Below are 26,232 nucleotides of genomic sequence, written 5' to 3' on the forward strand. Positions count from 1 at the left end.
GTTATAAGTGCAGAATATCCTGGTTATAGTTCCCAAACTAAAAATAATATTTTAGCATTACTGGTAATTAATTCTTTGCTTTTCCATTATATAAAATAATTCCTTTATTCCAACACATATTTTTTTCTTTCTTTCCTTTTAATGTCACACACCTCAGAAATATTCCATGCTTGATCTCTGTAAAGTTGTGCAGAAGAATTTTATGCAGCCCTGATGTTTATTTTCTCAACTAGAGCCTCTGAGACAACTTTGAGTTGGTATTTTTATCAGGTCTCATTCACAGTGTGTTGACACAATAGTTGATGAGCTGGTTTCTAGATTGATGACCATTGGTTGATAAAGTGTTGTATTTCTAAAAATACATAATTGATATATCAATCAAGACAACTGTACACACCTAGAAAAAGATTGGTTGGCCCCCAGAGCTTAGGTGGGTTGAACTCTTTGGTAGCTTTGCAGTAGAAATTGTAAAACATTCCATCTAGAAGGACCAGAGACCCAATAATCCTGCTCCTGCAGGTGGAGGCATTGCAGAAGTCAAAGGCCAACCAGGGGAGTGCTCTAGGAGGAGATGTGGAAGTCACAATTGGTCGAATACTTCTAAAAGGGAGCCTGAGAGCTTTAAAGCTTTATCTCTTTCAAAGAAGTGTGAAACAGGGAGATGACCCCAAAAGGCAGGGCACACACTTAGAATCTGTCTGCTAGGTTCAATTACTGACACCACATAGTCCCAGAGTACTGCTAGATTAAAACTTCTGAGGACCTTACAAGGAATTAGGTTTCCCTATGACTAGATGTGGGGCTTAAACCAAAAAATAAAGTAAAGAAACTCAAATAATTAAGAAGCTGGGAAGATAGCACAGAAGCTAAGATTTTTGCCTTGTGCGAGGCTGATCTGGGTTAGATCCCAGTAGCCCATATGTTTCTCTGAGCCCCTCCTGAATTGATACCTGAGTATAAAGCCAGGAGTGAGACAGGAGCACAGCTGGGTGTAATTCTAGATAAAGCCCAGGGCTTATTCTTGGATCTACATTCAGACATCACTCTTGGAGGAACTTGAGGTACTTTATCTGGAGCCAAGAAGTAGAACCTGGACCAACCTCATGCACAACAAGCACCTGCTCACTGTACTTTCTCTCTGGTCCTCAAAATGATAATACATTTAAAAAGATTTTCTGTACAGAGACTACTGAACAAAACGAGCCCATTCCCAACTGTCTTAAAGGTGACATTGCAGCACAAGGCGACATCATTTTAGAAGCAGTGAAAAAAAGGAGAAAAAAGGAGGAAATTGCCCTTTAAGTTAAAAATCACTGGAGCTGGAGAGATAGCTCATGCCTTGCCTGAGTTTGACCCTGGATCAATCACTGGACTCATATAGACCCTCATGATTCACAAAATACAATCTTGAAACCCACTGATCACCAGCACGGTAGTTCAGCAATCCTTAGCACCCAGAGGTTCCAAGCAGCCCCACTGAATCAGCAGCCTTGCTGGTGAAAAGTTACCTGGAGGGGATCTAGGCCACCTGCACACTACTTGGGAGGCCACTAACATTAGTAAAAACGCAGATAAGACATATACAAGTCCCCCTTTTCTCCTCCCTTCACCTGTATTCCCTTGCATTTTTGGTTGAGCAACCAGGACCTCAGAAGGCATTGGAAAATGCAGGGAGGGTGAGAGCATGCACTACCTGACTTTCCTCTTTATCAAAGATGGATGCTATAGGAGCTGACATGAGAAATTCCCAGAACTACTCATGGTGCTTGTCTGTCATGCTGACTACCCTCTGTGGCCCCATCTCTCCATGCTAAACAGCTTTACAATCCAGTCTGGTTAGCTTTATCATAAGAGTTGGCAAAGAAGAGAGTGTGAGGAAATTAAAATGTTTCCAAGGCATACACCATTTAATTCCATTCAATAGATTATCCTGCCATATTTACTGAAGACCATGTCTATTTTAGTATCACCCACAGAAAAGTATAAATTAAAAAATTTAAATTAAAAGCTGAATGTCTGGAGAAGGATTTTTTTTTGAAGGATGGAGTGTGCTGGGCACCAACTCCCAGCATGAGTACCGTGGAAGCAAATACTCTGGCAAGGCAGAAATTACAGCCAACCAAGTTCCTTGCAAACACTCTCACGTGCCATGTGAGGGATCAGGGGAGCCCAAAAAAAAACATGCAAACCTCAAGGTCATTCTTCTTCTTCCAGAACCAGGCAGACACAAATCTTTGCCTTTGGGGTTGAAGTGAATTATAATAGAAACTGCAAAAGGGCTGATTTATTTCTGAAAATCCAAAACATATGCTGAGAATTGATTAACTCTTATCCTATCAATAGGATGCCTCTGTAATATGCTCGGTAAGAGAATAAATATTTTGCTGTGTCCCACAGATTCAGGTAATTGGTGTCTTCATTTTCAATTACTTTGAGGAATTTTTAAATTTTTCTCTTTCATCCAAATGTTATGATTAGTTTTCATGTATTTAGTCTTTTGCCACTTTTTTATGGTTGATGTCTATTTTTGTGTCTTTTGGTCTGAAATAACATGGTATAATTTCTTTCTTTGTGAGTTTGTGGATGTTCATATTGTGTTTCAAAATGTGACCTATCCTAGAGAATTTCTCATGTGAATGTAGAATATATCATCAGTTTCTTGGGGAGGATTGAGGGTCCAGAATAAGTATATTGCACTCAGTTCTTTATTTCCTCAGGGCTCTTCTTTCTTTATTAATGTTTTGCCTGGTTGATCTGTCCAGTGATGAGAGTGGAGTGTTGAAGTTTCCTACCAAAATTATGCTCCATCAATGTACATATTGAGGAAACTGAGACACATAGTTGAGTTGGAGGAGGTAGGAAAGAGAGATGGCTTGGGTTCTTCAGAAGGGGCATGAGTAGTCTGGTTATGGATGTGGTGTTGAAGTTAAGTTCATGAGAAAACTTTATTGGTAGAATTGTAAACCAAAAGTAATTTTTAAAATAAGAAAAAATGAGCAAAGATCCTGGACTTTGTTGGACATTGATTTCCTCATTTACAAAATGTGAATAACATTGAAATATATAGAGTGCTAAGGCCAAAGCAATATCAAAGCATAGGTCTATTGCCTTGCACATGAATGAACCAGGTATAATCCCCCAAACCCTATATGGCCCCCTACTTCTACCAGGAGTAATCCTTGAATGCTGAGCCAGGAGTAAGTCCTGAGTGCCATAGTGTGTACCCATCCAAAATAAAAGAAAATAACAAAAATCATAGACTGCACCACAGAACCAATGATTTATTTAATTGGATATAAATTGTAATGTACTCTTTTTATTGATTGATGACTATTGATTCTAATAAGTAAAATGTTTTTCACCATTACATTTCAGTTTTTACATGTAACCAATGAATCACAGTCTAATTATGATGATTTTCACTTGGTTTGGTGACAGTTTTCCTTGCCTTGGTGTCATTTTTCAACTTATACAAATAAAAAGTTATAGAAATAAAGCAGCCATTACCTCTTAAGATTTCAGCCCCTAGGTGGCTGGCTCAAGTTTGGAAATGAGGGTTGTGTGTGTTCAATTGATTGTGATTTTATGGTCAATGAGCTTGCTTGATTCATTGTGTGCCATCCCAACTAGGCTACTTATCTGAATACAGCCTTAGATTAGTTTTAAAAAATATAACACTCATTAAACAGACAGATGTCAGGGACAGATGGTAGGGAAGGTACAGGAAGGGAGACTTTCTCCAACTTACCATCAATGCCCCTAAAGCTTGTCAAAACTGTCTGCTTAAAAATATATGTTATCTAATTTTTATAAGCCAATCCTCTTTCTTTCAAAAACTGACTTATTTTATATTACTATGTGAATGAACTTCCCTGAAAAAATATAATAGAAGGCAGGTGAAATGCTATCCTTGGGTCATGACAGACCCAAATATAGAGATTCCCTGGGGCAATTGAGTCATCAAGGTGACCTGCCAAAGTTTCCAGTTCATATCCATAAAAGTGCTGCTTTCAATTTATGTCATGAAGAGTTCGAACTTATAGGTCTAAAGGGAAGGAGCGGGGTATCTTTGCATTTTGGGAGTCTTTTACTTGCTTAGAGGGAACACAAAGGAGAGGAAATATGGGTCTGGAGAAATAGTACAGCAGGCAGAGTACTTGGCTTGTAAGCTGTTGATAGAGATTTGATCCCAGACATCCCCTATATTCCTCCCATATTTCTACAAATGATTTCTGAGTGCATAGCCAGAAGAAAACCCTGAGAATTCCTGGCTGTAGCCCCAAACCAAACAACTATAAAAAGAAAATTTGAACAAAAAGCTCACCTTTAACCTCCTTGATGTCACTAAATGCTGAGTATGCAAGACCCTACATAGGTGTACAAAACATGGAGACAGACTGAGGTCAGCACCTTGGAAGAGAATTGACTTTGTCAGGGAAGTTTGAGCAAGTATTTGAGCAAGTGTGAGCAAGTATGATTAGGTCTGTGTCCTAAAATCCCAATGATAAATATGCATGGCAGACTTTATCATGGATTTTAAGTACTTTCATAGAGATGGGGGTGGGGCAGAAAACCAAGAACAGCTAAAGCAAAGTATGAGAAAAGAGCAAAGATGCAAAGGAAGGATGAATCCTTAAACGGTTTAGAAATAATTGGAACTAATCTTTTTTACCTTTTTTTTACACCCTTCCACCAATAGACATGCCTTCTTAATTTTGCTCTCCTCAGGCAAATATTGAAAATAATCATGCCCTTCTTGAGCACACATTGACTCCCAAAGCTAGTGACTCTTGTAACATTTTGTAATACTTCATCTGGCACCCAACAGATCCACTTTCTGCTCTCTTACAACTTCACCTTATACTGTACTCTTTCAGGCCTCTCACTCTCATTGGCCCACACAATACTAGCACAAGTCCTAGAGAGGCTTCATGTCCAGAGATAAGAATCTCGTTCCACTCAAATTAACTATAGGAAAGCAAGCAGTCTGGCTCCGTTAAGCCCTAGGGGATTCCAGCAGAGTGGAGAATTACTCCTGTCTCAGTTCATTATAATGAATAATAAAGAGATACTTACATGTGCTTTTTTGGTAAATTATTCATCTTGTGCACTGAAGAATCAGGTCAGTAATACGTAAGGGAGACAACTAGTACATCTGGGTTCCTATAAATACTCAATCTAAAGTATTTCCGAAGACCTGTCTCCTTCTCTCATTAAGGAATAAAGTCGTTGAGGAGCTTAAGGGAAAAAGTATCTTAAATCAGATGCGTCCACCTCCCTTTTTCTTCTGTGTGTGCAGATCTCTGTAACTGCTGAGGCTGTTTATAACATATTTGTTATTTTACTGTAGCTCCAAAGTCACTTAAAGCAATGTGAAGAGCTCAGCAGGCCCTCCACTTTGCTTTCTGCATCCATCCTCAGGAGGTAATTAGGAAAGTGAGGATTGTTTCCAAACCAATAAAGCTCCACCCGCCATGTTCACACAGTCATGAGCCTGCACTACAAATGGTCGACCCAATGCTTGAAGACCCATTTCCTCAAGATGATGACACACTTAGCTTAGTTTGCTCCTGTTCTCAACATGCCTGCATTCTGTAAAAAATCCATTCAAATCTCTTGAACATCCTCAGTTTGCCATCCCAAGTATATCTAAGTAAACCAACAAGGTCCATGAGGAATTCTGGACCTCAAGTTTCATTCCTGCAAGAAACACAAGACCTTGTTCTTCCAAGATCTTCACTTGTCAAGCTTGTGGTTATATAAAATCTTGCTTGTTGTCATCTGCCTTGTTACTAATTCTTTTTTTTATTTTGATTGTGACCAATGTGAATTACAATTACTTTCACAGTTATATTTAAGGTACATAGTGACAGTGAATCCGGGCCATTCCCACCACCAGTGTTGTCCTCCCTCCACCCCTTTTCCTAGCATGCATGACATACTTTCCCCATTTGCCCCTGGACTGCCACTGTAACAGTCCCTTTGTATATAACTTGATGTAGATTGGATATCTTGATTCTGTTGTGGTTGACTTTGGGTTTGGTATTTAAGTCTGATCATTTTTTATTTCCACTCAGTGTTCATGAAACTCTTTGTTCCTGGTCCCATCCACTTTTTATTTTCCCTCAATTAATGAGGCAGAACAAGATGATTCATATTCTGTGTTTTTTTTGGGGGGAAAAAAGAGAGAGAAAAGAAAAAGAAAAAAAAAAGAAAGTTGGGAGGAGTCTGTCTAGGAGCTATCAGTTTATCAATTTTAAAAAAGAAAGGGAATGAAACCCACCCAAAAACAAACAAATAACAAACAACAACAAACACACACAACAGCAACAATAAAACAACAACTAAATAACAACAACAAGAAAGAAAAAAAGGAAGGGTTGCTGTGGTGAGTTTTTGTAGGTCTTTTTTACATAGGCACAGTAAATATTGGGGAAATTAAAAAAGGGATTCCCTTGGCCTAAGAGCTACAGGGTTTCTCTACTCTTGAAGTATACTGTCATGGGAAAAACTACAGGCTCTGGAAATGCTCATTATAAAACCCCATGGTCTTTTTATGGTTCCAGGAAACATTCTGCTCAGTTGTGGCTGACATTATCAGTCTTCTTTAATTAGAGACCCTGGAATCTGCACAGGTCATAGGATGAAGTCTAGGATAGAGTCTTTCTTTATGGGTCTAGGATTTCTGCTCCATTTTGGTTGTTGTAGTCAGTCTTCTGTAATTAGTAATCTTGGTTTTTGCACAGATCCTCAGGTGAAGCCTAGGAGTGCCTTGTTATTATTGCTAATCAAGAATACCTTTAAAACCTGAGCTGAATTCATTTCAATTCAAATGCTATATTTCACCCAAGAACCTCTCCCTTTTTATCTGGTAGGTTGTGCCAATTATCCTCACACATGTTAATTATCTGCTCAAAATGTCAAAACTTTGGCGTGTCCTTAGAGAATGCAAAACAAGAATGCTGATTGAAATATAAACTTCATATGCAGTATAAAATAAGGAAACAGTTGATGCTGGTGACTCTGGTGATAAAATGAGTGTTTATGGAAAAATAGGCCAAAGAGACTAAATGAGGATGAAACATTAACTATGCAAAATTGTCTACAGAACTATGCTCAATGTCTTGGGAAGTGTGAGTACCTAGCAAAAGTACAGAGCTCCAGAAAGAGTTTCATGTGTGTCTGATGAAAATGAGGCAATATTGAGCTAATCAACTGGCTCTGCCTTATATAGTAACATGTATAATCCAACTAAGGATGCGGGAAAATGATGAACCCTTTTTTAAATGGGAGAGCCTTTTCAGCAGTTCAGGGAAAAAACATATTTTATCATGGGCACTGGATATTGGTTATTATGCTTCAGAAATTTAAAAATAAAACAGGAGTAACCATTAACCAAGTGTTAACAAGATAGTATAGCAGGTAGAGTGCTCGTTTTGCATGTGGCCAGCCCAGGTTCAATCTTGAGTCCAGTATGGCCCCTGAGCGCTGTCAGGAGTGATCCCTGAGCACAGAGCAAGGAGTAACTCTCCTGATCATTATTGGGTATGGATCCCCAAAACAAAACAAAAATAATTATAAAATCTTGGGAGGGTTATTTGAATTAGTGTTAGCAACATATCAGCCTGTAAATGTGGAAAGATTGAGACTCACTGCCTTAAATCCTTTCAACTTTAATTACTGATATGTAACAGTGCTTCCTTGATAGCATTCATGCAGTGGCAGTTCTCCTCTTTTTCTTTTCTCTTGCCCCCTATCCTCACCTACCCTTACTCTCTCATCATAAATATACCCCATGGCATTCTCTTTATCTACCAACCAGGTCTACCCTTTTCTATTTGACCAGTATTATGAGTATCTCTATTGTAAGCATACAGGCAGTATGTGGTTGAAGAGACATCTTCAAAGTGTTTAGATAAACCAAGCTCCAACAAAGCTAGATAATAAACCAGGCCAGGAGGTTTCCCTTGATGGAATCTAATTAAGAACTACAGAAAACTTACATTCACATTCTCCTCCACACAGCATCTTCACCTCTGGAGAAACTGTATTGTTGATAATCATCAGAGTGACTTCCAAGGAAGTGAGCAAAGGAGACAGCTGAAGAGGCTGTCTTTACTGCATGGGGAAAGATCAAGGGAACAAAACCTGAAAAGCAGATCCATATGAGTCTGGAAGAGTGCATGGTGCACATAAAGCTGAGCCTGCAGAGGGCCAAGGAGGGAGAATGCATCATCTGTCCAGGCTCAACTTCCTTGGCAAAAAGAAGCCCCAGTGGATCTTTTTTCTTATTTTTGGGTCACACCCAGTGGCATTTGGATGTTAATCCTGGCTCTGTGCTCAGAAATCAATCCTGGTGCTCAGGAGAACATATGGTATGCCAGAGATCGAACCCAGGTTGGCTACATGCAAGGACAATGTCCTATCCACTATACTATTGCTCTGACCCCTGTTTTGCATTTTTCAAATAGACTATAGGCCAGTTTGTAAATTAGATCTCTGTACAAAGATGAATTGTTACTAAAATACCAGTGTACATTCCTAGAGTTCCCAGGTAAAGTGGACCTTGTCATATTAAATCAAATTCAAAGACACCTTTCATATACTTTCAGGTGTGCTACTGGCTACTGTTTTTTATTAATTTCATTGAATGATTTTTTTGGGGGGGTCACAAATGACTCAGAGTTAATGAGTTACTCCAAACTCTGTGCTAGGGGTTTCTCCCTAGGGTGCTCCAATCACCATGGGATTCCAGGGATGGAACTTGGATAATCTACATGCAAATCATGTGCTCCTGTCTTTTGAGTTCCCTCCCAGGCTCCAATTCTGTTTATTTCTTAAGATCACAAAAGAATATATAACCATGTTCAGTTTATAGAGATATTACTATAGCTTGTGATAAATGCTTCATTTAATCAACAAGGAGTTTTTATTCATTAGAAAATGCTGTGGCTTTTGATAGACCTTGTACTGAGTAGCACTGTTCACTGCAATGCCCCCACCACAATAGTTTGTCCCCTCATAATACAAGACAAATGCTATTTCTCCCTATGGCAAGCCTATAGGATGACAAAAATTTTTTTCTATTATTCTCGTCTCTAATGAAACATTTTATGTAAGCTCAGCTTTTCCATTTTGCATCTTTAAATAAGCTCTGACCCATATGTCAGTTCCTAGGTGTGATTATAAACTATACTCTTTACCAATAGAGGATTGGGAGCTGGGGAGACAGTACAAGGGGGAAGGAACATCTCTACTGTGGGTGACCCCTATTTGAGTCCTAGCATCATATAATTCCCTAAGCATCATAGGCTGCTTCCCTAGAGGCTCCTGTACACCTAGGGTGTGGCTCTGGAGTCCCTCAAACACCACCAGAATAGCTCAGGTGGCCCATACCTCGGGACCAAAGCAGTACAGCATCCATGTCCTAACATTGAACCACCAGACTAATAGGTGAAGAAATGTTGAACCCCTGAACACTGCTTACAAGGTCTACTCCCAACAAGAAGGAAAAACATACTTGCAAAAGATTCCCAACAAGGTATAAGTAGAAGGTAGAGGTCAGTGGCTTAGCTTTTGTTACCCCTAGAAATATGAGGCTCTGTATGTATGCTTCATAACTACACCTCATGTTGCAGGCAACATACAAATAAAGCTACATAAGCGAAAAATTTCATCTTGACAACTTACCAAAATTTTGGAAGTGCACAACACACACTCACACAGCCCTACCCACTGTATAGCTCCCAATGATAGCTCTCCCCTCCAAAAGAATGCTTAGTTGTATTTGAAGTACATGATGAATAAAAGGAATGTGAAACACTTTTTATTAAACATAATATTTAAGCTGTGTCCAGGGAAATTGTGCAAGTATATTATATAAAAATCATCTAGAGAAGACAGGAAGAAATAAAGCACTCTCTCTGAGGAGTACATAATTTTACTGAAATTCCTAAGGATATGACTATAAATCTATTTGACTACATAAACAAATTCAGCCAGGTTGTAGAATTAAGACCAATATAAAAAAATCGGAATTCAAGACTAACATAGCAAAGTGCTTTCTAGATAATAGCAGTAAAAATCTAAACATAAAATAAAAATATAGTTACCCAAAGAAGTACACAATAAAATATATTTAATGAAATAAGCACAAAACTTAAATTCTGAACATTTTCTCTTATTGTCAAAAGTTATGAAAAACATAAGTAGCAGAAAGACAGCTTATGGTCATAAATGGGAAGCAGTAATTAGTTAAGATGGCTATTTTCTTTAATTGATCTAACATTCTAAATTCCTGTTCAAAAATTCTGCTAAGTTGTAGAATTTGGCAAGTTGATCATAAAATTTAGACTGTGTATTAAGAGACTCAAAATAGTTAAATAGTTGTGAAATTAGAAAAAAGTCAGAAAACTCATATTTCCTAGTTGTAAAAGTTACTGAGAAGTTTTGCTCAAGATGTGTATTCTTGAAGTAATGATAACCTCATAGATCACTAAAAGTGGTTAAAATTTAGAAATAAACTTTGACTTAGAGCAATTTGATTTTTGGCAAGACTGTCAAGACAGGTGAATGATGCTGGGGCATCTGCATCTTTCTCTACAGATGAGGGAAGCTGAACTTCTTCCTGGTGCAGAAACTATACAAAACTATCTCAAAGTGGATCAAAGTCCTATAGGTAAGACCTAAAACTCTTAGAAGAACAAATAGGGTGAAAAACACACATGTCCTTGGATTAGGCAAGTGTTTCTTAAACACAACACTAACATCATAAGTACCAAATGTCAAACTAAATAAATTAGATTTTATTTGAATAAAATCCTTCTGCAGTGCTCGCTTCGGCAGCACATATACTAAAATCAGAACGATACAGAGAAGATTAGGATGGCCCCTGTGCAAGGATGACATGCAAATTCGTGAAGCATTTTATATTTTTTTTAAAAAAAATCCTTTTGCACTTTAAAGAACACAATCCATAAAGTCAAAAGAAAATCCACAATATAGAAATATTCTTGAATATCAGGTCTCTAATAAGTGACTTCATTACAGAATATGTATACAACTCTTACAATGCTAAAAAATACCCATTTTTAATACTCTAAAAGAAAATTTATTCAAAGAAAATATACCAAAAGCAAATAGGCACATGGAGAAAGGTAGACATCATAATCCATAAAAGAAATGAAATTCTGATCATCATGAAATACCATCTCTGCCCCTTGTGGTTGCCTGTACGCTTTAGGGAAAGAAGAAAAAGAATGGAATAGATTTAATAGACAAAACCCAAAAATAAGCATTGGGACAGATGTTGTGAAACAAATCTTCATGCATTGGGGGTGCAAAGAGTAGATGAGATTAGCTTGTAAACTGTATGGATCATCCTCATGAGGTAATTGAGTGTTGCTATACAAATCAGCAGTGTAAGTGTACAGAGGTCATACAGCAAAGAGAAATAAAAACATGGTTCAAGGATGGAGCTATAGTACACCAGGTAGAGCCCTTGCTTTGTATGTGGCTAATCCAGGTTGCTATCCTGAGCATCACATATTGTCTCCTAAGCAACACTAGGAGTGATGCCTGACATAGAACCAGTACAAATTCCTGAGCATTTCCAGATGTTCAAAAAACAAAACAAACAAAAACACATATCTCAACAAAAAGTATTATGTGAAGACATGTTGAATGATTCATCATAAAGGAAATATAGATGGAATCAAAGTATGATGTATGGCAGTAGATATCTTAATAGGAACAAATCTAAAAACATGATGAGAATGACCACATGCAAAACTGTATCTGTGACTTCATTGATGGTCCAGAGCAGGCCATCCTAGCAAAGAGAAAATAACATCATGGCTTTGAGGAGCAGTGGGCAGTAGGACATGACTGACAATGATACAGTATCAACACTGGGAGTGGAAAAAAGTTCTCAAGTGGTGTTCTATCTATGCTTAAAGAAAAAAATAATTCATTATATAAACCAGATTAGTAAATCTGTAACTTAGAAGAGGGGATTCCAATCTCAAGGAACATGTCAATCAACCCTTCTGTACATTTCAAAACAATTTTTATAGATGATCAAATTCCTGCTACAATTTTTTTGAACATTGAAACCTTACTTGAGGCAAATATTCAAGATTTTTGGGAAGGAGACTTTGACAGGGGAAGAGTATGAGCAAGGCCAAGTCTTTAAGTCTTTAAGAAATTTAATCTTTATTCCTCCTTCTTTAAGCATTGATTCTTTTATGTGAATACCAATGCTTCCAAAAGTGTTTGCTTCAAGGGCTACCAGAACCTTTAAATGGGGGACTGTAAGAGAACTCTGAGCCCTTCTGTCTTACCTCTGGGGCTGTGTGATCTTGGAAAAAGCATGAGATGAATTCATATATCATTGATTGATATATGATCACCACTTTAGGGCTGAATTCCCAATTCTGTTATCCAGGACAATAACCAGGACAGTAAGGGCCCAGGTAATCTGTGTATTTAGCAATACCATATCTAGGTCTGAGCATTATTGGCATCATCAACCACAATGAAATGACGCCCATGGGCAGGATCTTCACCAAATAGTAGAAATGAACCACTGAATGGTTGCTGAGCCATGTCCCAGAGTATCAGTATCAGTATTAGCACTGCTCCCTTGGTCCACAAAAGGACAGACCTGCTGGAGAGATAGCGTGGAGGTAGGGCATTTACCTTGCATGCAGAAGGATGGTGGCTCTAATCCTGGCATCCCATATGGTCCCTTGAGCCTGCCAGGAGTGATTTCTGAGCACAGAGCCAGGAGTAACCTCTGAGCGCTGCTGGGTGTGACCCAAAAAACAAAAATAAATAAATAAAAGGACAGACCTGATCCAGAATCCTCCATGTGTCAGATTCTCCCATTTCCAGGTGAGAAGTTCAGAGAGCTGGGCTTTCCAAGTGTAGTGAAGAGAAAGGGTGTCTGGGGAGAATGACAGCAGGTTCTCTGCTGTGTTTATGCCAATTCATCATTCTTAAAAGTGAACTTGAAGTTGTCAAAAAGTTGTTTTCCTTGTGTTAACAATATAGAAAACATCACTGATTAGGTCTTTTGTTGGTTTACTGGTCCTACCTACCCTAATCAATATCCATTATCCAACCTAGGGTGGGATCTGGTGATGAGATATTGGATTATTCCCTATTTGGTATTCCTCTCCCAACCAGGGTGTGGTCTGGTTCCTGTCAATAATAGAGAGGTCTATAAAAGGCAGATGCTCATTCTTCAGTCTTCTTCACTGAACTATGTTTCTTCTTAGGAGCAGAAAGCTTGGGTGGTTGAATTTTTTGCTTGAGTCTAGATTTCCTGAACCCGTTCTTGTACCTCTTCACTGTGTATATTATTTTCTGTGTCAATGTTTGCTTCCAGACCTGCATCTCACCAGATCCTTGTTTTGGAGCCCTAAGCTCCACTAGCATTTTCTATTCCAGTAGAGAAAGTAGTCGGCAGTTGAGCCAAGTAGACACCCTTCTGCTTACATCACTCTGGTTATGAGTGCCAGCCTCATAAATGATATTGTCGGGCTGACCTGGCAAAGATGTCTCTCAAGTGGCCTGGCCCCCTTACCCCATCACCCTCTACTCTACCTTCTCCTGTTCTCTGCCTCAAAACACCTTGGCAACTACAGACACAGTAGCTGCCAATCAAGCCTCACCTCTCAGGGTCTCTGGATTTTTATTTCAACCAACAGCAAAGGCATCCAGAGGAGAGTGAGGCCTGGGAATGCGCTTCAGATCCTGATACTGAAACAAGTTGCCCCTGAGTCACATTTCTGGTGAGCTCCCACTGAAGCACAAGACACAAGCAGAGGCAGAGGGACCTTTGGCCATTCAGAAGCGGGTACCATGAGGATAAAGACACATCTCCTTCAGAGTTCATGACAGTTTTTTCTATTATTGAATTTTGGGAGACAACCTTCAAAGAATTCAAGAAGTCTAGGAGTCCTACCTGCAATTATTGGCCAACTGGGCAGAGATTTAGTAAACAAGTTGAGCAGGGGTTTTCACAGGCCCTGTGGTGCTGGAAATTCTCTAGGCTATTCTGGTGATGCTGAGAATGTCCAGCCCCACTCCTAGTAATGCTTTGGGATCATATGGTAACTAGGGACCACTCAGGGATGACCACTCCTGGCAGGGTTTGGAGGGGATGGCACCATATAGTGTGCTGGGAATTGAATCTGGGTAGGCCACATGCAAAGCAAGTACCTTACCTGCTCTACAATCTCTCTGCTCTCTCTCTCTCTCTCTCTCTCTCTCTCTCTCTCTCTCTCTCTCTCTCTTTCATGTAGGGTGTGAAAAATAATTATGTACAGCACAAAGTGTTAAGCCCATATTAAAATGAAGAGGTTTGTATGTTCAAAGAAAGCAGTCCAGTCAGGATGCTAATTAAACAGCTGCATTTTGAGAAGATGTGCTCAGAATCAACTTCTCTGAGTGCAGTTGTATACCTGGGGTAAGTGAGGTGCTAAAGAGGTGACACCCTTTCCCTGGCAGGCAACCATGGGAACATCTGGGCCGAGGTCCAGGAAAGAACATTAATCAGCCACAAATAGAAGTAAGTTGTTCTTTCTTCCATAGACCTCATTTCAAGCACAGCAGAGATCAGGCCTCACTACTATCCTAGAGGCTCTCCACAGAACCCCTTACTTTTATACTATGCTCTGAAGACATGGTGCAAATATATCTTTAGGGTTCCTCCAAAGAAAGAAGCTCCAATTCCATTTATTCTAATTCTAGAACTGATGTGTGTTCTTTATGTGTATTTGTTTGGTGTGTGTTTGCATTTGGGGGGTTGGGCGATTAGGCTACTTCCAGCAATACTCAGGGGTTATTCTTGGCTTTCCAAGAATTCTTGGCTTGACTTAGGGATCACTCCTAGTAGTGCTCTGGAAATAATATGATGTTCCAAAGGTCAAATTGGATCAACTACATACAAAGCAAGGGTCTACACCCTGTACTACTCTTCCAGCTCCATAGATGTGATGTTCTTATCATTGCCCCATATGGCTTAGATCAAAGTTACTGGAAGGGTACTGTTTGCTTGATACAAGATTTTGGAGGTGTGTGTGGAGGCACTGAACAGATTGTGAGAAAATGAAGAGCAAAAGTTGACAAAGTTATTTCTTTTTTAGAAAAATGTCTGCTGATAATTTCCTTCTTTGCTTGTTGTGTTTAAAGCTTTGAGATGGTCTATTTGTCCCAAATGCCAGACAAGAACAAATGCTCTTTATAAGTCACATAACCTGCATCAAATGCAAATCCCATTTCTCCTTTAGATGAATGACTCAGTAAGTTCTATCACTGTTCCCATCTTCTGAATCTTCACCATGCTGATGCCTGCTACTCAGGCCATTCTAGATAAAACTGAGGGTTTTCCCATGTGATTTTCAAGTAGTGTCATGAAAGAACATAGGAATGAGCATGTGAAGCATAAATTCTAGTCCTTTGAGTCACATTCCCAGTTCTAGAAAAAACCCTTAAATATTATAATATATAATATAATATAAATAATATAAATATTATGATATATAATTTCCATCAACTTTAGTTAAGTAGCAAGTCATACAATACTGGGTATCAACACTTTAAAAAATAATGTGTGTAAATAAATATATGTGCTGCAGCTGTAGATTGCAGAGCAGTGACCTAAAAAGGGAGAGATTAAAAGGAAGTGTCAGACGTGTCTTTAATGAATATATCAACTTGGCAGAAACAAGCTGATTAATACAGATGCAAATACCAGTCAAGTTAGCTATTGTGCTTGCTTAAGTGCTTAGTGCTTAGTGTTCAGGTCCTTTACATGGATCCTCTCAATCACCACACTACATGAGGCATCATTCCCATTTTCCAATACATTGAATGTCGGAAATTTCAGAGATGCATTTCCAAGATTCAGAAGTAGAAAACAATGGAGCTAGATTTACAACACAATTTGTATAAACATACCTAAATTCTTTTAGTTCTTTGTCTTTGTGGCCACACACTTGGGGCTTACTACTACTCAAGGATCAATTCTAGTGGGATGGAAGACCATTTGTAGTGTCAGGGATTAAATCCAGGTCAGCGACATGCCAGGCATGCATTTCTCTCCAGTCCATATTAATACAATTCTTGACATAACATATATAAACATAAAACATATTGATGTACAAGAATCTAAAAATATTTCCTTCAGGGAAAAAGATACTGGACATAAATTAAAATGTGCTTTGGGTTTGTTCTCACAAAACTTAATTTTTCTGCCTCAAAAATGGGCCTCTTTTATTAGAAAAACAAAACTTCTAATTGGACCAGAGAGCTAATACAGGGGGGTAATGCCTTGCATATTTCCAACTCTTTCAATCCTGGCATGGTTCCCTGAACAATGAGATCATTCCTGTGATTATTTCTGTTAACAGAGACAGGAATAGTTCCTAAGCACTGCTGGTTATAGCCTATCTTCCAAATAAAAGCATTAAGATGTTGATTATAAAAAGGAGGGACATATGGGATGCATGCTGAGAACATGGGTGGAGGGAGGACAACATTGGTGGTGGGAGTGCCCCTCATTTATGGTCACTATGTACCTTATATATCACTGTGAAAGAGTTGTAATTTACTTTGGTCACAATAAAATTTAAAAAAAATCTAATTGATTTTTATTTTATTTTTCTTTGGGCCATGCCCAATAATACTCAGGGCTTACTCCTGACTCTGTACTCAGGGATCACTCCTGGAAGGCTCAGGAGACCATATAGGGTGTTGGGAATTGAATCTGTGTCAGCCCTGTGCCAGGCAAACAACCTACTCACTGTACTATATACCTCCAGCCCTGTAAAATTAATTAAGTAAACAAATATTGTTTTAGTACCTGCTATAAACAATACAATATCAGCTAGGCACAGGGAAGAAGCAATGAAGAGGGAGCATAAAGGTTGCTCGTGTATGGCTTTGCTGCTAATACATTTTTGTCAAAAACCAACTCTGTGGTCACTCTTCTGAGAGGAAGACTGTTTTCTGAAACTGATTTCAGCAGAAGTTTTCATTGTTTTAATGGCGCAAAACCTTAAGTTTGGAGGCAGGTTTTGTGAGTCAAGAGTCATACTCCTTTCAGTGCTTACTAATCACTCCCTTATTAATTCATCCTAACTAATAAAAGACAATGAAATTATCTTCATAATAGTTGTGTTTATAGAGAACTGATTTTTAATTTTCTAGCAGGATTAATGCTCACATCCAATTAAATTACCTATTGTTAATAAAAATTTTCAACGACTATTTCTGGATTAGATTTCTCCAAAAACACTCATGATACAATTTCACTCCCTTCTTCCCCCATTAGCATAGTCAATGAGAAATGAATGTTCCTATCTGCTTTCTGTGGCCATGGAAACAACTTATAAATTCTTCAGAGTGACTTCAGTCTTCACTGACTTTGGAAATACCTGTGAAGTCTCTGACTGGCTTCTTTGACAGACCTTTAGAATTAGGTAATTTGGAGCAATTGGCTTTGGTTCTAAGCCTTTTGAAGCCAAATCATAAAAATGTTACCATATTTAATGTCTAAATGTTTGTTCTTCCTAACCTATATCCTCCCTGTTTTTACATGACACCTGGTTCTGACATTCTGGTTTGGAGTCTTTAGCTCTGTGGTGCAATTTCTTAGACAAGCTGCAGGAAACTGCAGAGAGACAAATGCCTTAAAAATGAAATGTAGGGACCATCCTCTTTGGGAAAGTAACATTAATTACATTTTTGAAGGAATTATAATTGGATTTCACTTCTCCCCTTTTTGATAGTTATTCAAGCTATGGAGTTAACAGACTCCCAACATCTTTTATTCAGTGCCTTTGAGAAAGGGAAGGAAGATTTATTTGCAATTATCAGAAATAAACACTGTTCCTGCAAAATAAACACAAAGGAACAGAAAATGGCTTGGATCCCACCTCGTTAAGGATGCAAATTAGAAACAGACCATTGAAATGGGAGGTTTCACTAATCCTTTCTCAACAATAGAAATCTGTAAATTAGCCCCCAGTTCAATGGATCCTACATTGTGTACCTTTGGGTTTTCCGAGGAATCTCAAAAGAGACAGTAAATTCCTTTGAGCCACTGACATCACTGGAGTTGCTATTTATTTTGTGTGGCAGACCTGAAGCATGTTCACTTAATATGAATTCTCAATGATGGTTGGTTTATTGTCTCCCTGAACCTATTGGGCCATTCATCTCATGACTCTGGCCCATCTGTGATTGCTCTCCAAACTTCCTATTCTATTTCTTGTTGAGCAGCATCAGTCTGTCCTTCAGGTGCTGGCCCCAGGTTCCCAGAAGCAGATGTGTATGTTCATCAATTCTAACTCAGACTAAGTGCAATTTGCCTTTGGGGAACTCAACTCTTCCAAAGAACAACTCTGAAACGGAAATCACTACACCTGGCTTTGGAAAGGGCATCTGAAAAGTGATCAAGGCTTGCCCAGTCATGGCTTCGTACATGAAAGAAGGGTTGATTGTTCTGACATCACCAGAAAGATGGAAACAGAGACCTCACTGAGCTAGGAGACACTGAGTCCATGCAAACTAGGCAAGATGGAATTTGATGATGCCAAGGAACAAAAAACCTTTCTACTATTGACATCTCACTTCAGATGATATGTATTCTCAAATAATAACCTCTTTAATCCAGCTGATTCCATTTATGGCCAACATGTGCATTCTCAAGCACATCTTAGGATTCTAATTCCCTTGCTACACAAAAAAATTCCCATAGGTGTGTTTGCTCTTTTCATCCCTGTGTCCCGAGAAAGCTCCTTAAATGATCCAAGACTCCTGATATCAGAAAAAGTTTAGGTGTACTAAAGGATAATTTTCATTGATGCTATTTGAGGGTGCCTTACTTCAGGCATTCCTTAGAGGTGTGATGGTAGATCTCTTTGCCAAACTCTGTTATCTCAGAGGAAAAGAAGTATAGTGTATACAATATATAGCATTTACTATATAGTATATGCCTACACTATAAGAAATAAGCCCTATCAGCTGATTTATAATAACATTACTGGGAAAGAGATACTTTTCTCAGATACTGCGATTCTGTTTTTTAGTATTAATTGTTCACTCCCAAAATTCTAAATAGCTAAAACAATTTGTTTAGTTCATCGCATAAATATTCTGTTTGCTGGACAGAAACTCTAGCTAACTTTAGTTTAACTTTAGTTTATAGATCTACTATAAATGCTGTAGGCACTTATGAAACACTGAATAAGGCAGAAGCAAATTCTCAAATAAATTATCACACTATCTCAGAAGCTTCTCACTGAGGAATTGCCCTCCTTGCTTAGGAGTCCAATTTTCCCTGATTTAGTTTTCTCCTATGAAAAGCCAGTTTTATCATACTGAATATTATGTTGATTGCAATGCTCTGCTAACGTCTTGGGTTTTAATTTTCAGTCAGTGTAGTTAACTGAACATGTTCGGCATTAAACTACATATTTATATTTTACATCTGGATATTAAGAGATACCATAGCATCGATCTGTGATTTGAAATCTTTGATATGAATCAAATTTTAAGGCAAAATTTTAGGCATGACCTTTCTTCAGTCTAAATAGAAATATATCTAGAAATGTATCTATATCACTGAATTTGTTTCTTATTCTTTGCTTCTTAATCTCTCAAAAAAATCAAGGCATTATCAAGCTGAACTTATATTTAATTCAGTATCTCCTATATAATCTCCCTATTTTATGTTATATCATAGTGTTTTTTCCATCTGAAAGCATCTCCTGTTTGCCACAAAATCAACTTCTAAATTGAAGTACTAAGTACCAAGTATTTAGAAAGTGATTTGTTTCTTGTAACGGTTCATGTCTAATTTACATCAGTCACTTTTTTCCCACATGCAATTGTTGCCATACTCTCTGGAAAGCAGAGGGCTAGGCTTTCTAAGTTAAATGTTTGATATACAACAGATATTTGACTAATTTGCTTTGCAAATTGATCTCTCCGTGACTTAATGCGGATCACACTCCAACAGACTTTAAAAACTAGAGTGAACGTGAAGTTCTGTCAAGGCAAAGTCTTTTTTTTTTTTTTTTTTTTTGGTTTTTGGGCCACACCCAGTAACGCTCAGGGGTTACTCCTGGCTATGTGCTCAGAAGTTGCTCCTGGCTTGGGGGACCATATGGGACACCGGGGGATCGAACCGCGGTCCGTCCAAGGTTAGCGCAGGCAAGGCAGGCACCTTACCTTTAGCGCCACCGCCCGGTCCCGCAAGGCAAAGTCTTTACTTAGCACCTCAGCACATGGGTTTTCTATTTTCCTGTCAGGGAAATGATCACTCATGCATCTATTTGGCAGAAGGGATGTTTATGAAAATTCCTTAAAAAATGATTTAAAGGCCAGACTACACATGTTTCATTCTCAACCTGGTTTATTTCATGTGCAACTATGCCTCAGACCCATTTACCCAGGGTTGGAAAAACGGTACTCAAATAAGTGACCCAAGAACCCGAGAGGACCCCAAAGATGGTGACTGACATGACCTTCTGATAAATAGATAATTATTATGATATGACCCTCAAGCTGAACTGAATGTGCCGTGCCTTTCACTGGAACATTGGTGCACATGGCCCCTGTTTTGAATGGCTTCATTTTGCTCTGGTCCATCTACCTGCATTCTCACTCTGGACTGTATGTGCCAGGCTCCCTAGAGATTCGCCTGCACACATGCCACATACTTGGCACCACACAGGAAGTAGTGACAAGTTTCCAATCTAACGGTCTTCCCAGGGATGATAATTTATCATTTACTACTGATGCTAAACCAGAGAGATTCCCATCTCTCACGAAGGATGATGAGCTGGCTACCATCTCTGCAGATTCAGTCTGAAAATGGCTTGACCAGAGATTCCCCTGTGCCCTAAGCACTCAGTCATGTGAACAAGCCAGTGCTGTCAAAACAAGCCCTGGGCACTGTCAAGAGGTTCAATGACCAGAATGGTTAGATTTATCATCAATAAATATTACACCAAAGATGTTTCTTTATTTACTGACAGCTATTAAGAGAAGCAATTCCAGGAAGTTAATATGTAGCATTGGAGATGGGGGTAATTGGGAGTTTGATGTCTAGAAAGGAGAGAGGGTCAAAAGCTGCTAATGTATCTGGACCTGGAAGAATGCCAGTGAAAGATAGCTAATATAATCCCAGTCAACACAGGTTCTGTCAATTCTTTCCCCAGACTTGCTCTTGTGCCCCACCACCAATGGTGGTGGGAGGCAGAGGCCTCCTCAGGTGGGACAGAAGCATGCAGTGAAGGGGAGAGCTGAAGACTGAGCAGCATCCCAGATGCTGGCGTCTACCATCTGTCTTCTACTAGAGGTGCTTTTTGTGAGGACTTCAGCCACCAACTGGCATTAGCTTATTGAGGAGACCCCAGCAGCCATCACAGAAGGTGGGAATGAAGAATCCAAGTCCACATCAAGCCCAGTTGAGGAAAATCTGCTTTCAGAACCACCGGCGCCTGGACTAACTCCAAAAATTAACTTTCTTCTAGGTTAATCTCTTGGCCCTATTTGCATCAATTACTATATTGCTGGTTAAACTGTGTTTTATCTTTATGAACCTTAGTAACTTCTATTTTGTTCTATGCCCTATTGCAAACAGAAAAATTTTATACAATCTTAGCAGTTTAATATTAGTTGGAACAGTTCCAGGGAAATATATAATGTTGTTATATTTTTAATGGTTCTCACCTATCTATCCTAGTGAATGTTTCCCAGTTGCTGTGATGTTTGATTGCTTGTATCATTTAACAACTTATTATTAAAAATTATGTCTGTAAAAATGTTCTAATACCTTTGTCCACAGAAATCAATGGAAAAGAACTTAGATACTATAGATTCTTATTATAGTGTTCATTATAAGAATGTTTAGCAAATGTATTTTCAAGCTAAATATAGAGGGTTTCTTCTGATTGCCCTAAAACATGTCTGACATCTTGGGTCTTCTCTCTTTCTCATGGCCTGGGATTTTGATCCTCTCTGCCATTGTTTCTGAGGGCTCATCTTTAACAGAGGTGAGCAGTCTTGCCCACAGACAGTAAAGCTGGTTTCTGCTGTTTGCAGAAATGATAGAGAAGAAATACACATTTAAAAAAATCCTATTCACAATAGTGCCAAACAAACTCAAATACCTTAGAGTCAACTTAATTAAAGTGGTGAAGGACCTATACAAAGAAAACTACAAAACCCTGCTTCAAGAAATAAAGAGGATACAAGATAATGGAGACAAATACCCTACTTATGGATTGGGGGAATTAACATCATTGCAATGGCAATACTCCCCAAAGCATTGTACAAATTTAATGCAATCCCTCTAAGAATACCCATGACATTCTTCAAAGAAGTGGATCAAACTCTTCTGAAATTCATTTGGAACAATAAACACCCATGAATAGTGAAAGCAATTCTTGGGAAAAGGAATATGTGAGGCATTACTGTCCCCAATTTTAAATTGTATTACAAAGCAATATTTATTAAAAACAGCATGGTTTTGATATAAAGACAGATCCTCAAATCAGTGGAATAGACTTGAGCATTCAGAGAATATTTCCCAGACATACAATCAACTAATCTTTGATAAAGGGGCAACAAATCCAAAATGGAGCAAGGAAAGCTTTTTCAACAAATTGTGTTGGCACAACTGGTTAGCCACATGTAAAAAAAAGTGAACTCATACCTCCATATAATTAAAAATTTCTTCCTCACGGCTATATTCATTGCAGTGCTGTTTACAATAGCCAGACTCTGGAAACAACCAAGGTGCCCTTCAACAAATGAATGGCTAAAGAAGCTTTGGTACATATACACAATAGAATATTATGCAGCCACCAGGATAAATGAAGTCATGAAATTTTCCTATACGTAGATGTACATGGAATCTATTATGCTGAGTGAAATAAGTCAGGGGGAGAGAGAAAATAGTCTCACTCATGTATGGGTTTTGAAAAAATATTAAAGACATTATTGTAATAATGCCCAGAGACAAGAGAGATGAGGGCCGTAATAGCTGGCTCACTGTGGTTAGTACATTTAGGAAAATAACCACACTAACAACTATCATGAAAATCTTTTTTTTTTTTTGGGTCACACCCGTCAGCTCTCAGGGGCTACTCCTGGCTCTATGCTCAAAAGTCACCCCCGTCAGGCTCGGGGGACCATATGGGATGCCGGAATTCAAACCACTATCCTTCTGCATGCAAGGCAAATGCCTTACCTCTGTGCTATCTCCGGCCCCTATCATGACAATCTTAATGGGTGAGAGAAGTAGAATGCCTGTCTCAATTACAGGCAGGTGTTGTGGAAAAGGGAGGGGAGCATTAGTGGTGGGAATGTTGCACTGGTGAAAGGGGGTGTTTTCTGTTTATGACTGAAACCCAACTACAATCATGCTTGTAATCATCGTGCTTAAATAAAGGTTTTATATTAAAATACTATATATGCATGCATATTTGCAGAAATTTTCTTGTGAGTTTGTGATCCTTGTGATATAGTTCTCAGTGTAAAAATTTTAAGAATTTTCAAGTTAAGAGTATCTGTAGAAAGGTTCTAACGTTTATGCTCAAAGACTTGTTTGAAAAAAATTTGTGATATGTTTAAGATATAGAAAGTTATGAAAAAGCTGTTTCTTCTGAGATTATTGTATACAATTTAAACTTTGATGCTATTATATCCAACTTTTACTATGTAAAATAACAACCACTTTTTTTTTAACAACCATTTTATAAATTCTGATCTGGGTTTTCTACTTCTTTCAGAGAACAAAAGAATACAACTTAAATACCGCTCTCAATTTTTGAACAAAAAGGCGCAGTTATTGGATTATATCTTGTTTTACCCAAAACAAAGATCATCTCTGGTTTCTTCAGGTGTTTGTTTACAACTTAGTTTTGCCCAAAACAAAGACGGTTTTTGGTTTTGGGTCACACCCAGCAGCACTCAGGTGTTACTATTGGCTCTGCATTCAGAAATTTCTCCTGGCTCTGGGGACCACATGGCATGCTGGGATTCGAACCACCATACATCCTGGATCAGCTGCATGCAAGGCAGACACCCTACTGCTGTGCTATCTCTCCAGCCCCCAAATATTGTCTTTTATGTAAACCTGGGATTGACAGGCTGTTAATTTGTCCTTACTTGCCCAGTTGGGGTTGGTCTCTGTATAATTCTGACAGGCAGCTTTTTCTCCATATAGGGTAGAAGATTGCCAGACTACATGTATTTCCAAAAAAATGAAATACTTTTAAAAGTTGACTTTTTCATGAAGAACATAGATACTAATAATTATTATTATTATTGCTACTAAGGAATCATTCAAAGTGGTTTCTTTTTTAAGATTCTTGTAAACTATTTGAATTTAAAAATATCCCTCCAGTTTAGTAAAGGAGTAACAAACTTTTCAACAAAAAAAATCAAATCCTGAAAGGATGAGCAGAGCTTGTATTTCTCATGCTCATTGACCAGGCAGTAAAATTTCATTCAATTGGTGACCATAATCCAGTCCTTAGCAAATCATCTGTAAACCCTGAGGAAAGTAGAAAAATTTGCCTGATTCTCAGCAATCCCATTAGAAATATCAGGGTATTAATATGATGATTATCAATAGCTCTTGAATTACAGACTGTGATTGAACAGTTGCCTGATTATCTTCTTTAAGCTTTACTTAGGTTAGCCTGAAATTAAAAAATGACATTGCTATTCCAGGTGGGTCAGTCCAAATAACCTTGTTTAAGTGGAATCTACAGTTTTGTTTTCCACAACATATAGTGTCTGGTAGATTCAAAATGCAAAAAACAGAGCCTTTCTGTGTATTGTGAGAAACAGGGTGTTACTACAGCGCCTCTCACGTTCCTTTGGATTATAGGCAGCACGTAATTGATTTCTTGATTGCCACATCTAGCTCTAACTTAGGATCCAAAATTATTTTTAAACACAGGTCTAAGTCTATGTTCACAACATACAAAGAAAACACTTGGCAGAATCATTTTAATTGAAGGATAATTTGATTGCTAAGCTAGAGTTTTCACTGGATTATACAGAAAGATTTCTTGACTTGGAGGAGGCACATTTTTGTTTCTCACTGATTTGGAATGAGTTTCTGAAGGAAAAAGATGGTTTGGGTGACTGACACTACAAATTTTTTTCTGAAGAGTCAGATAAACCCTCTGTATATTGATGAAATTATGGTATGAACAGCCAAACCAACTTCATTCTGAGCTAGGGTTATTGAAAAAGGGGGAAAATGCATGCAATTTTCCTTATTTGTTGGTTTTAAAGCAAACTCAGTGGTCAGAAGGCACAAAAGAAAATTTGCTTAACTGTATGTGATGATTTAACTTCATTAGTTGATATTTAACAATCAGATTCTAGAGGGCAGTGAGGAGACAATATAAGATATGAAGAGGAGATTTGCATAAAATTAAAGTTCACTATAGAATCAGAATACCTGTTGTTTGAACCTGGCTTGGCCTTACTTATCCGTGAGGCATTGCACAATTTACTGATCCTTATAGGAGTTTTTAATCACCCAAGAACAGCTTCATAGGATGTATAGGACATTTGTCTATTGCTGAGTTAACTTCATCAAAAGTTAAGAGAGAACTGAAATCTGTAGAATGCCTTTAGGCACATTTGCAGACACCAATTGCACAGTAGTGTTCTTATCCAACAGTAAGAGAAATGCCTGGTACTATATAACATGGGACCAATGTATACACAAAGCACCACTAAAAGCCAGAGTCATTTCTTTTTGTTTGTTTGGAGGGCATACCTGGCAATACTCAGGGATTATTACTGGCTCTGTACTCAAGAATTACTCCCGGGGGCCGGGCGGTGGCGCTAAAGGTAAGGTGCCTGCCTTGCCTGCGCTAACCTTGGACGGACCGCGGTTCGATCCCCCGGTGTCCCATATGGTCCCCCAAGCCAGGAGCAACTTCTGAGCACATAGCCAGGAGTAACCCCTGAGCGTTACCGGGTGTGGCCCAAAAACCAAAAAAAAAAAAAAAAAAAAAAAACAGTATCATATTATTGGGGCCGGGTAGGTGGCGCTGGAGGTAAGGTGCCTGCCTTGCAAGCGCTAGCCAAGGAAGGACCGCGGTTCGATCCCCCGGCGTCCCATATGGTCCACCCAAGCCAGGGTCGATTTCTGAGCACATAGCCAGGAGTAACCCCTGAGCG

General features: G+C 38.6%; 1 protein-coding gene and 1 non-coding gene across 4 annotated transcripts in view; one reads left to right on the top strand and one right to left on the bottom strand.

The window, feature by feature from the left end:
- OPCML (opioid binding protein/cell adhesion molecule like) overlaps positions 1–26,232 on the bottom strand; it is a 650,993-nt gene that overhangs the window by 306,310 nt on the left and 318,451 nt on the right. The gene's annotated exons all lie outside the window — the stretch shown is intronic.
- On the top strand, positions 10,830–10,936 carry LOC126017000 (U6 spliceosomal RNA). The gene has a single exon (XR_007498679.1). It is a non-coding gene; the product is annotated as a U6 spliceosomal RNA (small nuclear RNA).

Source organism: Suncus etruscus, chromosome 8, assembly GCF_024139225.1.
Source record: "Suncus etruscus isolate mSunEtr1 chromosome 8, mSunEtr1.pri.cur, whole genome shotgun sequence".
In the NCBI taxonomy this organism is placed as follows: Eukaryota; Metazoa; Chordata; class Mammalia; order Eulipotyphla; family Soricidae; genus Suncus; species Suncus etruscus.